At 35.3% G+C, this 18,835-nt stretch overlaps 1 non-coding gene across 1 annotated transcript; it reads left to right on the forward strand.

Moving 5' to 3' along the window:
- Positions 1-841: 841 nt before the first annotated feature.
- Positions 842-946, forward strand: LOC133670293 (small nucleolar RNA R71). Its single transcript, XR_009834038.1, has one exon. It is a non-coding gene; the product is annotated as a small nucleolar RNA R71 (small nucleolar RNA).
- The last annotated feature ends 17,889 nt before the right edge of the window (positions 947-18,835 follow it).

The following is an 18,835-nucleotide window of genomic DNA, read 5'->3' on the forward strand; positions in this document are numbered from 1 at the left end:
ATTTAAATTGGGTTTATGTGAGACCCATTAGGGAAATTAGGGTTTTAGGCTTGGAGTTTAAATACTCTTTAGGAATAATTTTAGGGCAGACTTTTAATGATAATTTCAGCATTGTAGCAGACTTTTTGGCTGCTCAATCTTGGTTCTTGATTAAACTTTCAACTCTTTAAAAAATTGACCATTTTTTATTGTGAATTTATACTTCTTTTGCTCGTCTCTAGGTGTAGGCGTTGTGATCGAGTTGGTTTATAGTCTTATTGCCTTGAAGCAAGTCTTTCATTGTGATAAGTTCATTCAAATCTCAACAAACTTGGATTAGATTGATCTTGGGGTCGCGAATTCTATTAAATTTTGCTAAGGTTCCATCACATTTGCTTCTCTAAGTTGTGAATACTTGACCTTGTTTCCTATTGAAAAGACATGACATTTTATTGCAAGGTGATCGTGTTAGAAGCCAAGGTTTTCATCATCTCACGAAGATCATCACTCGATGACCCCATAACATTGGAGTTTGTAAATGCAGGTGGTTATCTCGCTTGATAATTCTATTGGGACTAAAATCCATAGGGGTGGAACTGCTGGCCTTGATTGCCTTGTTGAGGCGGGTTCCTATAGTGTAACTTTATTCTCAAGGTTAGCAATACTTACCTTATTTACTCGTTTGCTTGTGAAGTCTCCATGCATGCCAAATTGTTTTGAGTTGGCTGCCATATTTGAGATCAATTAGCGGGCAAACTCGGGTGTTTTATCTACCAATGCCCCTCCACTTGCCACATCAATGATACTGCGGTCAGTAGGCATCAATCCTTCATAGAAATATTGAATGAGCAGTTGATCGAGTATCTAATGATGAGCGCATTGAATGAACAATTGCTCAAATCTTTCCCAATACTCAGAGAGTCTCCCCATGAGATTGCCTAATCCCAGATATTTCTCTTCTTATGTTGGTAACTTGAGAGGTTAGGAAATACTTTTCAAGAAAAATCTTCTTCATGCCATTTCAAGTTCCAATGGAACCGAGGAGAATAGAGAAAAATCATGTATTTGCTACCCTTTTTAAAGAGAAAGGGGAAGCTTTTAATTTAACATGTTCTTCATCAACTTCGTGCGGTTTCATGAGATGAGTATGATGATCTTCTCTAGCAAGTCCATTAAATATTGGTAGTAAGTGTATAAAACTAGACTTAAGCTCGAAGTTGACATTATTGTCAATGTTTATTGTTGCGATGTCGCGGTCGCACAAATTAATTACCCTAACTTAAAACATACAAGATAGTATAGAGCAAGCAAGGGGTCGATCCCACAAGTTTATAGATCTAGATAAATTCATTAATCTTAACAACCAAGTTGTCAACTTGTGTTGCTTTGATCGAATGTTCTCCCTAAGTTTAATAACGTAGTTCCGCTACAATTATCAAGCTTAGTTGCTTCACAAGTTTATATACCACAACTCCGGTTTTGATATCAAACTTAGCAATAGATTGTTCACAATAATAACTTAGAGTCCGCTCTAGCAATTAAGATAAACAATCATAGAAAATATGCATAGAAAAACAAACATACTCATTCATAATACAAACTAAAAATAAATGGAAGAATAAATCTCACAGTTCTTGAAATCTGAAGGTGTTTGTGTCCATGCAACCAAGAAAACGAGCTTAGCCTTGCATTTTTATTGAACAACTACTCCTAAAGATGAAAGAATACATGATTTTTGGGTTGTAGAGGGGAGAGTTTGTGTTTCTTCTCTTATGGCTGCCACCCTTCTTTCTTCGATTCTACTGCACTCTCTCTCCCTCTCTCTTGGCTCTCTTTATAGCATAAACTTAGCTGCCTATTTATACACAAATCGTAAGTAAGAAAAATCAAAGTTCAAGTGTGAACATCAATAGATGGTGGTAGTGTGAAGGCGGCTGGCGGCTGGCAGCTGGTTTGTGGTTGGTGGTTTGAGGTTAGTGGCTGCCTTCCTTGACCTTCTGGATTGATTTTCTTAAGGAGCTAAATTGCTGAAATTAAAACTTGGATGTCGGTTTTGATGCTTCGGGATGTAATTTGGATTCGTTTCTTCACGAAACCTGTTTGCTGGCAGAATTCAGTTGTCATCTTTGAAAACTCATATCTCCCTCATATGACATCGGTTTTGGCTGAAATTTGGAGCGTTTATAGACCTGGGTCAGGAATCCAAAAACATTGAGTTTGCATCAATTGGATATCTAAAGCTCCAGATATTGAATTTTTAATGGACAAAGGTCAACACTAGCAGAATGTGAGTTTTGACTTTGAAGGATGTGATTTCCATGCTCTTTGTATTTTTATTTTTCTTGACTTAGATTTCCAGAAAGGTATGGATGTTAGCTTTCTAATGCCACTAGAATTACTTCGTTTCGACTTTTAGAGCTCACGCTCTGCACAAAACATCGACTGAGGGTCAAATCTGCCAATTACCTCCAATTTACTCCTTTTTGCATCTTTCATCTAAAAGTGCCTTCAAAACATAAAACAAAGAATATCAAGGCATTTTATATATAAAACATAGGCAAAACACTAGTGAAATATGAGTGAAACTATAGAATTATATGGTTAAATCATTTATGCACAATGGTTGATTCTCCATGTTAGGAGCAGCGAGCTTCTTGAATGTCTATTATCATGCAACAACCATGGCGTTGACGTGAGCTTCCTTTCGTAACCTGCATAAAGTGTTTTCAATTTCGAGATCTACCTACACTTATCTTTGGTTAGTAGATTGGGTTACAAGCAAAAATCATCAAGAAAACAAAACAAAACATCAACAACATGAGATATTTAAAGTAGTGAAAATGAATGAAAATCCAACGCTAAAACACAAAAAAAAGGCCTAAAAACCCTAGAAAAAAGCAGAATTTGGCCTCGATAGGGTGGGGCTAGTCTTGTTCAAAACGTCATTTTCCTTCAGGAAACAAAATGTTGAGGCCTAATTCCACAAAAAATTTTGTTTTAAACAGTACCAGCACAGTACCCAAACATTAGTACCCTAAAAAAAAGGCAACTAGTCTTGTTCAAAACGTCATATTCCTTCAGGAAACAAAATGTTGAGGCCTAATTCCACCAAAAATTCTGTTTTAAACAGTACCAGCACAGTACCCAAACATAATAGTACCGTAACATTGTTTTTCTTTTATGTTTCTATTTCTTTAATAAAATAAATTACAATCACAACACAAGAATCAGCTAAAATCACTTCCCCGACAACGCCAAAATTTGTTGCGATGTCGCGGTCATATAAATTAATTACCCAATCTTAAATAAACAAGATATTATAAAGCAAACAAGGGGTCGATCCCACGAGGAAGATTTAGTTCAGATTTTTTTGGGGGGGAAGGGGGGTTGAGGTTATCTAAACTATAGCAGAATAAAACAATCAAGCTAAATTATAGGTATAAATCGTCAAGAAAACTCAAAAGAAACCAACAACACAAGAGATTGAAAACAATGCAAATTGAACGGAAATCCTATGCTAGAAAACTAAAATTGCATAAAAACCCTAGAAAACGGTGGAATTTGACCTCAATAGGGCAGGGCTAGTGGTTAAAAACCACTAGTCCTATTCAAAACGTCGTTTTCCTTTAAGAAACAAAAGACCGGAACCTAATTCCACTAAAAAATCAGTTTTGAACAGTAACTGTAGCGTACAATACAATACCACAACACTATTTTCTCTCTCTTTTTTTAACAAAATAAATAACAATCACAGCAAATAAAAATCGCAACACAAGAATCAACTAAAATCTCTTCCCTGACAACAGCGCCAAAATTTGTTGCGATGTCACTGTCGCATAAAATAATTACCCTAGCTTAAAACACAACACACAAGATAGTATAGAGCAAACAAGGGGCTGATCCCACGAGAAAGGTTTAAGACAGATTTTTATGTTATATTATATGCAATTTGGGGGGGGGGTTTGGAAGTTATCTAGGCTAAACAAAAAAAAAACAGAAAACTATCAAATGAAACTAAATAAAATCAGAAAACTATAAAGAGAACAAACCTTGGTTTCAAGTAGTCATCCACCTACAGAAATCATAATCGATCATTGAAATGATATATCAATTTATATTTTTAATTTTTAATTTTTCTTAACGTTAGTTAGTTAACCGATCCACAGTGTAACTAACCCTAACCATCAAACAACCACAGTGTCCGCAATAGTAATTTAATTGAATGACAACCTTAAAAACTAGATAAGTTGATTAATCTAGACACAGTTGTCTACAATACATGTTTGATTTGATTGATTGTTTTCCTTAAGATTAATAACATAGATCCGCTACGTTTATTAAACTCAGTTGTTTCACAAGTTTATATATCATAACTTTGGTTTTGATAGTAAACTTAACAATAGATTGTTTAACATAATAACTTATAGTTCGCTCTAGCAATTAAAATAAACGATCATAAGAAATAAGAATAGGAAAACAAACGTATTCATCAGATAAACTGAAAAGAAAATGTAAAATAAATCTCACAGTTCTTAAAATTCAAAGGTTTCTATGTCTTTGCAACCAAGAAAAAGAGTTTAGCCTTGCATGTCTATTGAAAAACTAATCAAAAGGAAAGAAGAATGCATGATTTCAAGTTTTTGGTGGAAAATGTGTGTTTTTCTTCTCTTTCTGCCCGCCTCTCCTTTCCTTTCTCTCTTTCTTTTTGTTTGATAGGAAACTGTAATCCCTCTTTCCTACAAAATAGTCCTTTGCTAAGTAGACAATTTACATTCAAGTATTTCAATAACTATTTTAGTAAAAAAATGAGAAATAGCCTTGCATAAAATCTTCAAGCTTTGACTTTGGACTTAGAGGAGCTAAATTGCTGAAATAAAGACTTGGATATCGATTTGGATGCTTTGGGAAGTACTTTGGACTTATTTCTTCACAAAACTTGTTTGTTGGCAGAATTCATATGTCATCGTAGAAAAATCATGTCTCTCACATTAGCTTTTGTTCTGCTGAAATGTAGTAGGCTGATAAGTGTTTGAGTTAGGATAGAAATAAAATTAAGTTTGCATCTAATGGACTTCTCTAGCTCAAGATATTCAAGTCAAAATGGTCGGAGGTCAACATTGACAGAATGCAAGATTTGTCTTTGAAGGGTGCAATTTCCATGCTTTTTCTCTCTTTTTTTTCTTTCCATATATTTATAGAAAGTTATGGATGTTAGCTTTTTAATGCCACTAGAAACCCTTCATTTTGACCTATAGAGCTCAAGCACTGTACAAAACATCGATAGAAGGTCAAATATGTCAATTATCTCCAATTTATTTCTTTTTGAATCTTACATCCAAAAATGCCTTCAAAACATAAAAACAAAGAATATCAAGACATTTTATATATAGAAAAAAGGCAAAATACTAGGTAAATGTGAGTAAAACTATCGAATAATATGTTTGCATCAACTTGTTAGTGAAAAATACAGATCTGACCTCACCCTCTTTAGCATAAAAATTGGGTTGTTTCTTTAGTTTTCCCACACAATTCTTATCACCCTTCCTGACTTTCTTCACTCCTATAGTCTTACCTCCACTCTTAGCTAGATTTAGGTGTTTTTGAGTAGTGGCGAATGGTCTTATTTGTTTGGAGTGTTCGCCGAATATTTGTTTGTGTTTGGATGGGTGGCCTAATGGGTTGTCGTGGTGTTTTGGGTTCTGGCTGAATCTGATGGTCTTCTCTCCCCTTATTCCTCACCTTGATTTTCTCTCTCTATAGCCTCATGCTAACTTTTTAGCTTTATTTGATCATTATACACCTGTTTGGGTGTAAAAGGTATAATAATGATGGTTTTACAATGGTATACCTATTTTTAACCCCATCATGAATTGTCTTCCTATCATATTGTCATGGTCTCCCCAACAAGATGTGACTTGTTTGCATTGGTACCACATCGCACAAAACTTCATCAACATACTTCCCAATCGAAAATGGAACCACAACCTGTTTAGTCATTTCACTTCACCACTATCATTTAGCCATTGCAATCTATATGGTTTAGCCTGTTTAATAGTACACAAATTCAGTTTACTAGCAAGGGTGATACTTTTTTTTTGGTAAGTTGACGTATGTATTAAAAGAAGAAGATACAAACATTATAAGGGGCATACCCCAGATTTACAATGATAACAGAAACATAAAACAACAGATGGCTACAAGCTAGCCACCGACCATAACACTGAAACCTCACTGGATTCGTTAGGGAAACCAATACAATCACAGATTCTCGATCAAAGTAGCTTGGGAACAACTAAGACATCATCGTCAGATGGTTGAATGGCATGACATTGTGTGGTTCAAGAATGCTGTTCCAAGACATTCATTTCTTCTATGGATGGTTGTCCAACAGAAACTCACAACTCAAGATAAACTTCATCGGTTTGGTATACATGGTCCCAATAGATGCTCGCTCTGTCTCCGCAACAATGAGGATCACAACCACTTGTTCTTTGAATGCTCCTATACTAAAGCGATCTGGTGGGATGTTTGTGACAGATGCGACATTCCAAGAATGACAAAAGGCTGGGATGAATGGATTCGATGGGCCACTGTCTCTTGGCATGGCAAGAGTTTCGTCAATTTTTCTCGTAAACTGAGTTTTGCAGCTACAGTGTATCATGTATGGCAAGAACGGAATGCAAGGATCTTTGCTGGAATGTCTAGAACTTCGAATTTGGTCTTTAATCAAATCGAATGTATCATTCGTGATAAGCTTGATTTGATGAGGAATGTCGCACCAACAAATGAAAACAAAAGGATCCAACGAGCTTGGAGGGTGAATACCATAGATTCTTAATTTGTTAGTTAGCTGGTTGTATTGGTTTCCCTAACGAATCCAGTGAGGTTTCAGTGTTATGGTCGGTGGCTAGCTTGTAGCCATCTGTTGTTTTATGTTTCTGTTATCATTGTAAATCTGGGGTATGCCCCTTATAATGTTTGTATCTTCTTCTTTTAATACATACGTCAACTTACCAAAAAAAAAATACAACCAGCTAACTAACAAATTAAGAATCTATGGTATTCACCCTCCAAGCTCGTTGGATCCTTTTGTTTTCATTTGTTGGTGCGACATTCCTCATCAAATCAAGCTTATCACGAATGATACATTCGATTTGATTAAAGACCAAATTCGAAGTTCTAGACATTCCAGCAAAGATCCTTGCATTCCGTTCTTGCCATACATGATACACTGTAGCTGCAAAACTCAGTTTACGAGAAAAATTGACGAAACTCTTGCCATGCCAAGAGACAGTGGCCCATCGAATCCATTCATCCCAGCCTTTTGTCATTCTTGGAATGTCGCATCTGTCACAAACATCCCACCAGATCGCTTTAGTATAGGAGCATTCAAAGAACAAGTGGTTGTGATCCTCATTGTTGCGGAGACAGAGCGAGCATCTATTGGGACCATGTATACCAAACCGATGAAGTTTATCTTGAGTTGTGAGTTTCTGTTGGACAGCCATCCATAGAAGAAATGAATGTCTTGGAACAACATTCTTGAACCACACAATGTCATGCCATTCAACCATCTGACGATGATGTCTTAGTTGTTCCCAAGCTACTTTGATCGAGAATCTGTGATTTGGTGAATCCAACCAAACTATCTCATCCTTTTGCCCCATTTTAGGATTAGAATTGGAAGGAATAGCTTCTATAATGGGGTGCCAGCCAATAGCTTCTATAATGGGGTGCCAGCCAATAGCTTCTAGCAAGGGTGATACTATAAACATTAACACAACTTCTACTATCTATAATTAAACTGCACACCTTGCTTTGTACATAGTAATGCGTATGGAAGATGTTCTCCCTTTGTTGATTAGTTTCATCTTCCTTGACCTGAACCTAAAGTGTTTGTCTTATAACCAAGGACTCCTTAACCGGTAATGCTAACTCATCCCCATCACTATCTTCCAATGGTGGCATGCCTTCACAATCAGATATTTCACTTTCATATTCAATATCACCATTATCTCTCATCACCATGATTCTTTTGTTTATACACTCTAAAGCATAATATACATGTCCCTAACACCTGAAACATTTAACATCACGAGTATGTTTAAGTTGAGTTTTAGATTTACCTTTGGGACTTGTAGGGATATCAACTTTAACCTTTGTTGGTTTTGCTTTGGAAGGAACAAAATACCTCGGCCATACAATACCCTCTCTCCTTAGATTTAGCTTCTAAAATGATGAGGAACCCGGATTCACTGTTGATTGAACATGTCCCTTCCTAAGTTGTCTTTCCATATTCATAACTATATGAACCATGTCCTCTAGCTTCACATAATGTTGTAGCTCAACAATATTAACAATATCCCGATTCAACCCCTTAAGAAATCTAGCCATGGAGCTTCTCTATCCTCAACAATGTTGGCCCGAATCATTACTATCTTCATCTCTTTGTGATATTCATCTACTGACTTATAACCTTGATTCAAACCTTGGAGCTTCAGATATAAGTCTTTGTAATAGTGGTTTGGCATAAATCATCTCCTCATTAAGATTTTCATCTCCCCCTAAGTTTGAATTGGTCGCTCCCCATTCCTCCTCCTATTGATTACAATCTGATCCCGCCAAATCAATGTATACTCAGTAAACTCAATTATCACCAATTTCACCCTTTTTTTTTTTGTTCAGAATAGCTATGGTAATAAAAAAATCCAATCTACCTTTTTCTCCCACTCCAAATACGCCTCGAGATTATTTTTATCTTGAAAATTAGGAATTTTCAGTTTAATGGTGTCCAAGTCCTTGCCCACATCTTCATAAATCCCCATGCCATGAAAATTCACATTCATCTAAGCCTTGTTCAGTCGAGACCTGATTTCTTGGCCAACAGATGCAAAATCATAGTCATCTTCACCCGCATCTGCATTTTCATCAACAAACTCTTGTGTCGCTGGTTCGCTGTTTTCAGACATTCTTTGAATTTGCAAAATTTGGTTAGTAGCAAAAAATATATCCTCACACCTCTTGTGTATCACATAAAAAATCCCCATGCCATGAAAATTCTCATTCATTTAAGCCATGTTCGGTCCAGACCTGATTTCTTGGCCAGCAGATGCAAAATCATAGTCATCTTCACTCGCATCTGTGTTTTCATCAACAAACTCTTGTGTCGCTGGTTCGTTGTTTTCAGACATTCTTTGAATTTGCAAAATTTGGTTAGTAGCAAAAAATATATCCTCACACCTCTCGTGTATCACATAAAAAATCCCCATGCGATGAAAATTCACATTCATCTAAGCCCTGTTCGGTCTAGACATGATTTCTTAGCCAACAGATGCAAAACCATAATCATCTTCACTCGCATCTGCGTTTTCATCAACAAACTCTTGTGTCGCTGGTTCACTGTTTTCAGACATGCTTTGAATTTGCAAAATTTGGTTAGTAGCAAAAAATATATCCTCACACCTTTCGTGTATCACACAAATCAAGTATTTTTCACTCTAATAAGCTCACTACGCCTTTTACCTCACAACTTGTTTTCTTTTGGTTCTTTAGGAACTGAAATCAACAAATCAAAGTCAGTAACCTTTGCAGCGCACTCCAATTATAATTTTTAGACTAAAAAAACAATAAATATACTGAAAACAATGAAAAACAAAACTAACATTATAATTTCGCGAGTAGAAATGCAAATTTGTACGAATTGTGGACGAAACAAAGACACTAAATAAAACACAAGAGAATATTAGCGAAAACAATTACTTGACTCCTAGATAACCCAATAATAATAGAAACAAAAATATTTGGACAAAAACAAACAATAAGGATCTTGTTTTGAAACTTGACGCAAATCTAACCCCTTACGCAATTTTAACGTAACAAAATTGAAACCCAGACTAAACAATCTCAAAATGACCTCCAATTCATTATTTATTATTCCAATACCAAGCAACCAACAAATCTCAGTTTATAATTCGTTCTCTTATGTCTAGGTACCAAAACCCCTTATATGATTAGTTTGTGGCAGAATTGAATCTCTAATTAAAACATCATAAAACCTATATCAAAATAAAACCAAAGTTAATATATAGTGTGATCTCACTCCCAATACATATAATATGAAGTTTCAATTGATTCTAAGGTGGTTTGCTTATGGTTCACTAAGAGTAATGTTTTTATGGTAGAATTGAACCTCAAATTAAAACCTCAAGCAAACGATATTATAATAAGTCTAAATTTGATATATGATGCAATCTCACCTCCAATAGACATAATATGAAGTTTCAATTGATTCTGAGGTGGTTTGCTTATGGTTCAATAAGAGTTGTGTTTCTGCGGCAAAATTGAATCATCCTTCAAATTTCATCTAATCTCTGTCCTTTTTTTTATATGTTACTGATATGATTGAGACTGTAACAAGATGAAATATAACCCCTTTTTCTTCTTAGATGGCGCGGACACAAAGAATAAGAAGATGAACGACGCAAACACTAAAAAAACAAAAATAACAGAAAGATATAACCTTGTTTCGCAGCCTAGCTCTGATACCAACTGATGCAAACCTTGTGATCACGTGGTCACACAACCCACAATCAAGATTGAGATCTAATACGTTTATGCTGATCTCTCTGTCTTGTCTGTTGCTGTTGCAAGGTTTTTGTGCTGTTTTGGGGTTGTCTAGTGCTGTCATGGCAATTGCAGGTTGCTGTTCTTTTGGGCTTTTGGTGCCTTCTATTTCAGCTGATCTGCGTTGCTGCTATCTTTGGTTCCCAGCTATTCTGTTGGAGTTCTTATTGTCCTTGTGCTCGGTGTGCTTCCTTGGTTGGCCTTGCTTATGGACAATTGTCTTAATCTTGGTTGATGTGTGGGTTGCTGCCTGGGTTTAGCTATGTTGTATGGCTATTCCCAATTGTCATGGTTGTTAATTATTTTCTCCTGGTGTCTGCTCTCATAGCTGGCTGCTGCTCAGTCTCGGGATGCAATGTTGTCTCCTGTAATTTGTTGGCTACCAAGTTTAGAATGGTCTACCTTCCCTTTCTTCTGGATATGCTATTGTGGCTGGATTTTTTAGTGTTGCATGGCTATTTTGTTGGTTAACTTTATCACCTGTACTAGTTATATGTTTCTTAGTTAACCAATTTTGTTTCTATTCTAATGTTCAGGGATCTTGTTTCCCTTTCTAGCTTGGCATTGTAATTTGTAAATGTTAGCTTAATTTGATTTTCTTGGGAAGATGCTCCTTTTAGGTTTTTCTTGAATGTATTTGTGACTTGCTGGATTCCCGGCTATGTTTCTTTTTGATCTTTTATATATACTTACATTTTTATTAAAAAAAAGAAAAAAGATTGAGATCTAATCCCGAAAAGCCGAAATAGGTATGATAGGAGTGTGACACAATGAAAACCTGCCCCAAGATATCAACATTATTGAAATAAAGTAGAATGACATCATGAAGCCAGTTAATCTTTGATAAGTTAGATTTAGTTTGTTCAAGAATTAAGGAATGCAAGAATTGCTCTCAAATGTTAAACTAAAAAATTCAGAAGTAATATTCATCAATGGCTATCAAAATTTTGGTTACATGAGTTTAAATAGTTATTGAAAAATTAACCCTAATGGACCCCTTATGTGGACTTATATGAGGTCCACTCAAAACTGACCCAAAAACTCTAAACTGAAAAGCCCATAACCTGATCCAAACAAGCCTTAGATCTTAGTTGAAAACAAAGTATTCATTGAGCCCAAACAAGCCTTGGGTTGTATCTAAAAAAATAAAATAAAGCCCCTAATATTAAATTCATGGTAATAGGTAACCTGCCCAAATAAAAAATACAACTTTTCAAAATTATTTCATTGTAATGAGCAACCTACCCATTAGAAAAAGATGATGATTTTTCCAAATGGTCTTATGGTAATGGGTGACCTGTCCATGTGAAAAATACAAAGATTTTTCAAAATGATCTCATTGTAATGGGCGGCCTGCCCAGGTAAAAATAAAAAGATTTTTCCAAATGATCTCATTGTAATGGACGACCGCTATGGTGAAACATACGAGGATTTATTAAAATGGTCTCATTATAATGGCGACATTTCCAAGTGAAAAATACAATGATTTTTCAAAATTCTCTAATTGTAATGGGTGACATGTCCAAGTGAAAAATATAATTTTTTTTCCAAATAGTCTAATTGTAATGAGTGACCTATCAAGGTGAAACATATGAGGTCAAAATGATCTAATTATAATAGATGACTTACCCAGGTGAAACATATAAGGATTTTCCATAATGGCCTCGTTGTAATGAGTGACCTTTCTAGGTGAAAAATACAATGATTTTTCCAAATTGTCTTATTGTAATGGGTAACCTGCCCAAGTGAAACATACGGGGATTTTTCAAAATGGTATTATTATAATGGACGACTTGCCCATGTGAAAAATACAACTATTTTTCAAAATTGTCTCATTGTAATGGGCGATCTGCCAAGATAAAAAATACAATGATTTTTCCAAATGGTGACATAGTAATGGGCAACTTGCCCAGGTGAAAAATACAATGATTTTTCCACATGGTCTTATAGTAATAGACGGCATGCCCAAGTGAAAAATACTAAGATTTTTCAAAATGGTCTAATTATAATGGGTGATGTGTCAAGGTGAAACATATGAGGATTTTTCAAAATGGTCTCATAGTAATGGACGACTTGTCCAAGTTAAAAATACAATTTTTGTTTTTTAAATGGTCTCATTGTAATGGGCGACCTGCCCAAGTGAAAACTACAAAGACTTTTCAAAATGATCTCACTGTATTAGGCGACCCACCAAGGTGAAACATATGAGGATTTTACAAAATGGTGTCATTGTAATGGGTGACATTTCCATGTGAAATTTTTTTTTTTTTTTTGAAATGCTCTCATTATAAGGGTGACCTACCTTAGTGAAACAAACAATGATTTTTCCAAATGATCTCATTGTAATGAGCGAATTGCCCACATGTATAAAACACAGATTTTTTAAAAGCATCAAATTTTCATTGGTGACATAACTAGAGAAAAAATACAAAGATTTTTCAAAATGATCACATTGTAATTGGCGACCTGCCTAGTTGAAAAAAAACAAAGATTTTTTAAAATGATCAAATTGTAATTGGCAACCTGCCTAAATGAAACATACGAGGATTTTTAAAAATGATCTCATTATAATGGGCAACTTGCCTAGGTGAAAAATATAACAATTTTTCAAAATTATATCATTGTAATGGGCGACCTGCCCAAGTGAATAATACAAAGATTTTTCCAAATTATCTCATAGTAAGGGGTGAACTGTTCAGGTGAAAATACAAAGATTTTTCAAAATGGTCTCATTATAATGGGGGAGTTGCCTAATTGACACATACAATGTTTTTCAAAATGGTCTTATAGTAATGGGCGACCTGTCTAGGTGAAAAATATGAAGATTTATCTAAATGGCCTTATTGTAATGGGCGACCTCTCACATGAAAAATACATGGATTTTTTAAAATTATTAAATTTTCATCAGCGACCTACCCAGGTGAAAAGTACAAAGATTTATCAAAATGGTTTTAAGTAGTACATCTACTACTTAATAAAATGTCTCAGCTCATAATTGTGAGCTTGTCCGAACTCTATTTCAGACAAATATCTTCCTCTTACGACATTTTTAGGTGTGGGTCGTCCAGGATTGGAGAATATTGACAAGTTCCCACTTGAAGGCACTTCACCACCACCATCATGCCGTGGAACACGGTTGATTCTCGTTCTCAAATGAGGTTAGAAATAGTACGAGATAAATGTTGAGATCTCCTCAACAATATAGGCCTGATATATTGAAGCCTCAACATGCGCCTTGTTCTTAACCATTTTTTTAAGATTGAACAAGTACCTGTATATATAGAATTAAAAAAAATTATCAATTAAAAAAATAGTGAAAAAACTTTTAATTATGAATTACATTGCAACTATAATATCTAACCTCTCGAATGGATACATCCATCTATACTGGACCGGTCCTCCAACTTTTACCTCACATGGTAAATGTACAAGTAGATGCTCCATTAAGTCAAAAAATGATGGAGTGAATATCATCTCAAGTTTGCATATTGTCTCGACGATATTCGTTTCAAGCCTTTCAATGTGATCAACATTCAACTTGCTAGAGCATATATCTCTAAAAAAATGGCTGATCTTCGCGAGTGCATCTGATATCCCCTTTGACAACAAATCATGAAAAGCTAATGAAATGAGTGTTTACACAAACAAGTGGCAGTCATGACTCTTCATTCCATATAATTTGCATTCCTCCATATTAACCAGCCTTGATATGTTCAAGGCATGTCCATCGGGAAAACGCAGACTCTTAAGCCATTTGTAGACTAGTTAGTTGTGCGTTTTTCTCTAACACGAAGCTTGCTCTTGGTTTTGCAACCCGTGACCCATCCCTAACCAACTCCATATTTTTACGGTTACAGAACAATGCTAAATCCAATCTAGCCCTGATGTTGTCCTTTGTCTTCCCCTTCACATCCATGATGGTGTTGAAAAGGTTCTCAAATATGTTCTTTTCAATGTGCATGACATCAAGGTTATGGCGAAGAAGATTGGTCTTCCAATAAGGAAGCTCCCAAAAGATACTTCACTTTACCCGATTATAGGTCAAACCAAAACCAAGAAACTTCTGTTTACCTGATTGGAGACCAAACACAATGTCACCGTACTCTGATACAACATCATGCAATTCTTCACTAGAAAAACGCGGGGGTGCAACATCCTTTTCAACTCTGCCAACAAAGAAATCCTTTCTGTTCTTTCTATACCTGTGATTCCGTGGAAAAAAACGAGGTGACAATAAAAAAGAAGCTTTACCTCCGTTTGTTAGCTTGAATGCCTTGTTGTTTTCCATACTGTATGGACATGCTAGTTTTCCATTCGTGCTCCAACCAGAAACCATTCCATAAGCTAGGAAATCATTGATAGTCCACATGAAAGCCGCTCTCACAACAAAATTTTGTTTCCTCAAGATATCATAAGTCAAAGCTCTAGAGGACCACAATCGCGTCAACTCATCAATCAACGGTCGAAGACAAACATCTATATTCCAGCCCGAACTACTCGGACCTAGTATGACCATAGATAAAAACATGAATTCCGGCCTCATACACATCCTCAGTGGCAAGTTATAAACCGTTAGTATAATCGGCCAACAAGAATAAGGAGCAGCAAATGACCCGAATGGGTTGAATCTGTTTGTACACAACCCAAAACGCACGTTCCTTGATTCAGCTGAAAAGTGAGGATGCACACTGTTGAAGTGTTTCCATGCTTCGCCGTCAGAAGGATGCACTATCACTCTATTAACTGCATCATGTGATTGGTGCCATGTCATGTGCTCAACGGTCCTTGGTGACATGAATAACCTCTACAGTCTAGGTGTGATTGGGAAGTATCTAAGTTTTTTATATGCCACGAGAGTCTTTCCCCTGCCAGTTCTGGGTTTGTAATGAGAATGTCCATATGTCATGCACTCGGTTAACTCAGCATTTTCAAGGTAGTATAACATATAGAAGTTAGGGCACATGTCAATTTTCTGGTATCCTAAACCAAGGGATTTCATCATGGACTTTACAGCATAAAAGTTCTCTTTCAGCCTGTTCGCTTCAGGTAAAATGCTTCTCACCCATTCGATAATTTTGTCATAACCAGCCTCACTCAACCCGTCATCTGACTTGATGGTGAACACCTGTGCTACGACCAATAATTTACTATGGTTCGTGCAACCATCCCATAATGGTTCGTTAGAATCTTTCAACAGATCAAAAAACCTTATTGCATCTGCATTAGGTTCTTCTTCTACGACTGGACATTGACTGACATTACCTTCATTCATTCTCATTGCATCCATAACCATATTCATTTAAGGATTACTGTTGTCATTTACAACTTCATGCACGTTACTAGCACTAGAAGTTGACCCAACCATCCTTTCTACCATGCTTTTATTAGGAACAAATAGTTCTCTATGTGCATACCAACACAAGTAATCCTCTATGAACTCTTTGGTTAGAAGATGCATTGTTACAACATCTTGATGCAAAAAATTTTATTTTTACACTTCCTGTATGGACACCAATACCGTCATCAGTAAAATTCCTTAGAATAGATGTTGCAAAATTAATAAAACCCTGAACCCCATTACAATAATCGATCTTTTACAATCCTTGGGGTGAGTCTCAATACATCCATGAACGATCATCCATGACTTCTATCGAACCTCTATAAAATTATGATGACAACATTTATTAATTAACTATATTACGTAAATAAATTTGCAAAAATATTGGTTTGCCCCGACATTATCCAACAAAATAAAAAAAAACACTTATGTTAAATATTCATTATCAATTATCAATTATCAACGTCCATACAAATTTATACATATATAAATTTACGGAAATCACAACTCCGCAATAGAATTGATAACAATTAAAACGGACCTGTTAAACAAGTAATTATTTATTTCATCACAACACATCTAATTCGGTGTAATTCAAACAAAGTTTCAACAATTTACAAACAAATATAATTTTATAAAATCTAAAACAAACTATAACAACTACAAAATTATACATTCATACTACAAGTTTCTTTAACAAGTAACAATAAAACAAGTACATACGTTAACAAAATATATATACTAAAAAAACAATAAAAATAATGAAATTGACATTTAAATGTTAAAACTAAAAAGGATAGATTTAATTACAAAAAATGATGAAATCCACAATAAATTAATCAGAGAACGGATGTTGTGACCACGTACAAAAGTATAAGAAACTTGAGTGCTTGTGTTGAGAAGAGGGGGAGAGTTGGGATGGGTGGTTGGTTGCAGTTTGGGAGGGGAGAGTTGGGATGGGGAAGAAGAAGGAGAAATAGAGGAGGAGAGAGTCGACAGAGTGTGTATATATTGGCTTTTATCGATGGAATCACAGACGAACACGTCTCATTAGTATACCTGTTAGTGATATTGACGGTGAATGGGCCACGTCACTGTACGAAGATCCCTATTTGAATCCCTTGATCATTTCGTTGATAACATCGTCTGAAAAAATTCCACGTCATCACAATGTTTCTCCTTTTCAAAATTCTATATATTCTGTTGGTAATACGGTAGGTATATACCGACTATATGGCCAACAAAATCTACGTCATCGATAATTATTACCGATAGCAAAGGTCTATCAGTAGAGACCGATGAAATTAGAGATGAAATTATATCTGTTGGTAAAAATTACTGACAAAAACATTCATCAGTAATTCTATTGGTTTTCACTGATTTTCTGGTAGTGTTAACTCTTTTTTTTTGGTAAGTTGACGTATGTATTAAAAGAAGAAGATACAAACATTATAAGGGGCATACCCCAGATTTACAATGATAACAGAAACATAAAACAACAGATGGCTACAAGCTAGCCACCGACCATAACACTGAAACCTCACTGGATTCGTTAGGGAAACCAATACAACCAGCTAACTAACAAATTAAGAATCTATGGTATTCACCCTCCAAGCTCGTTGGATCCTTTTGTTTTCATTTGTTGGTGCGACATTCCTCATCAAATCAAGCTTATCACGAATGATACATTCGATTTGATTAAAGACCAAATTCGAAGTTCTAGACATTCCAGCAAAGATCCTTGCATTCCGTTCTTGCCATACATGATACACTGTAGCTGCAAAACTCAGTTTACGAGAAAAATTGACGAAACTCTTGCCATGCCAAGAGACAGTGGCCCATCGAATCCATTCATCCCAGCCTTTTGTCATTCTTGGAATGTCGCATCTGTCACAAACATCCCACCAGATCGCTTTAGTATAGGAGCATTCAAAGAAGTAGTGTTAACTCTACATACTCTAATTTAATTATTTGACAAGTAAAAAGGGAACAAAGAAGTAAGAACTTCTCACCCGAGGAAGATTGTTTACTTGTGCGTATATGGTTAAATACAAGCAAAGATCCAATTATAGGAGTTGAACAAAAAATAAAATAATTTTGGGCTTAAGTATTTGATTACTTTGTAAGGAGTGGAGGAAATTTGAACAATCATTCCTAATTAACAATCTCAAGTAGATTGCAAAAATAAATAGAGAAGTTGGTAAATTTATTAGATTTGTTATCCATATTGTAAACCATCATCAAAGTAAAATGACTGAAGAATCTAGGGTAATTTTAATATTTATACATGTAATTTTTCAATGTTTTTTTATCAAGTTGAATTATTTAGTTTTTTAATATAGATTAATGATGCTCATAAAATACGTGCTTCTTTCATTGACAAACGATTTCAATTTGATCATTGTTGGGTTATCTTAAAAAAATAAACCCAAATGGCAACATAAGTGCACTTGTCAACAACAAAGGTTAAACAAAAAACAAAAAGGTCATGCCCATGCAAGTTCCACTTCATCAACTCCATCTGCCACCCCTTATTCTATTTGTTTAGAAGAAGATAGTGAACTAATTTATATAGATAGATGATGTGATCCAAGCAACACTAAGAGATATGTTAGAAGTGATGTAACCATATTATTCGATAGTTTCACCCACATTTAACTAGTGTTTTGCCTATGTTATTTATATAAAATGCCTTGATATTCTCTTTTTTTTTAATGTTTTGAAGGCACTTTTGGATGAAAGATGCAAAAAGAAGTAAATTGGAGGTAATTGGCAAATTTGACCCTCAATCGATGTTTAGTGCAGAGCGTAAGTTCTAGAAGTCAAAATGAAGTGATTCCAGTGGAATTAGAAAGCTAACATCCATACCTTCCTAAAAATCTAAGTCAAGAAAAA

Source organism: Populus nigra, chromosome 12 (genome assembly GCF_951802175.1).
Source record: "Populus nigra chromosome 12, ddPopNigr1.1, whole genome shotgun sequence".
NCBI lineage: Eukaryota > Viridiplantae > Streptophyta > Magnoliopsida > Malpighiales > Salicaceae > Populus > Populus nigra.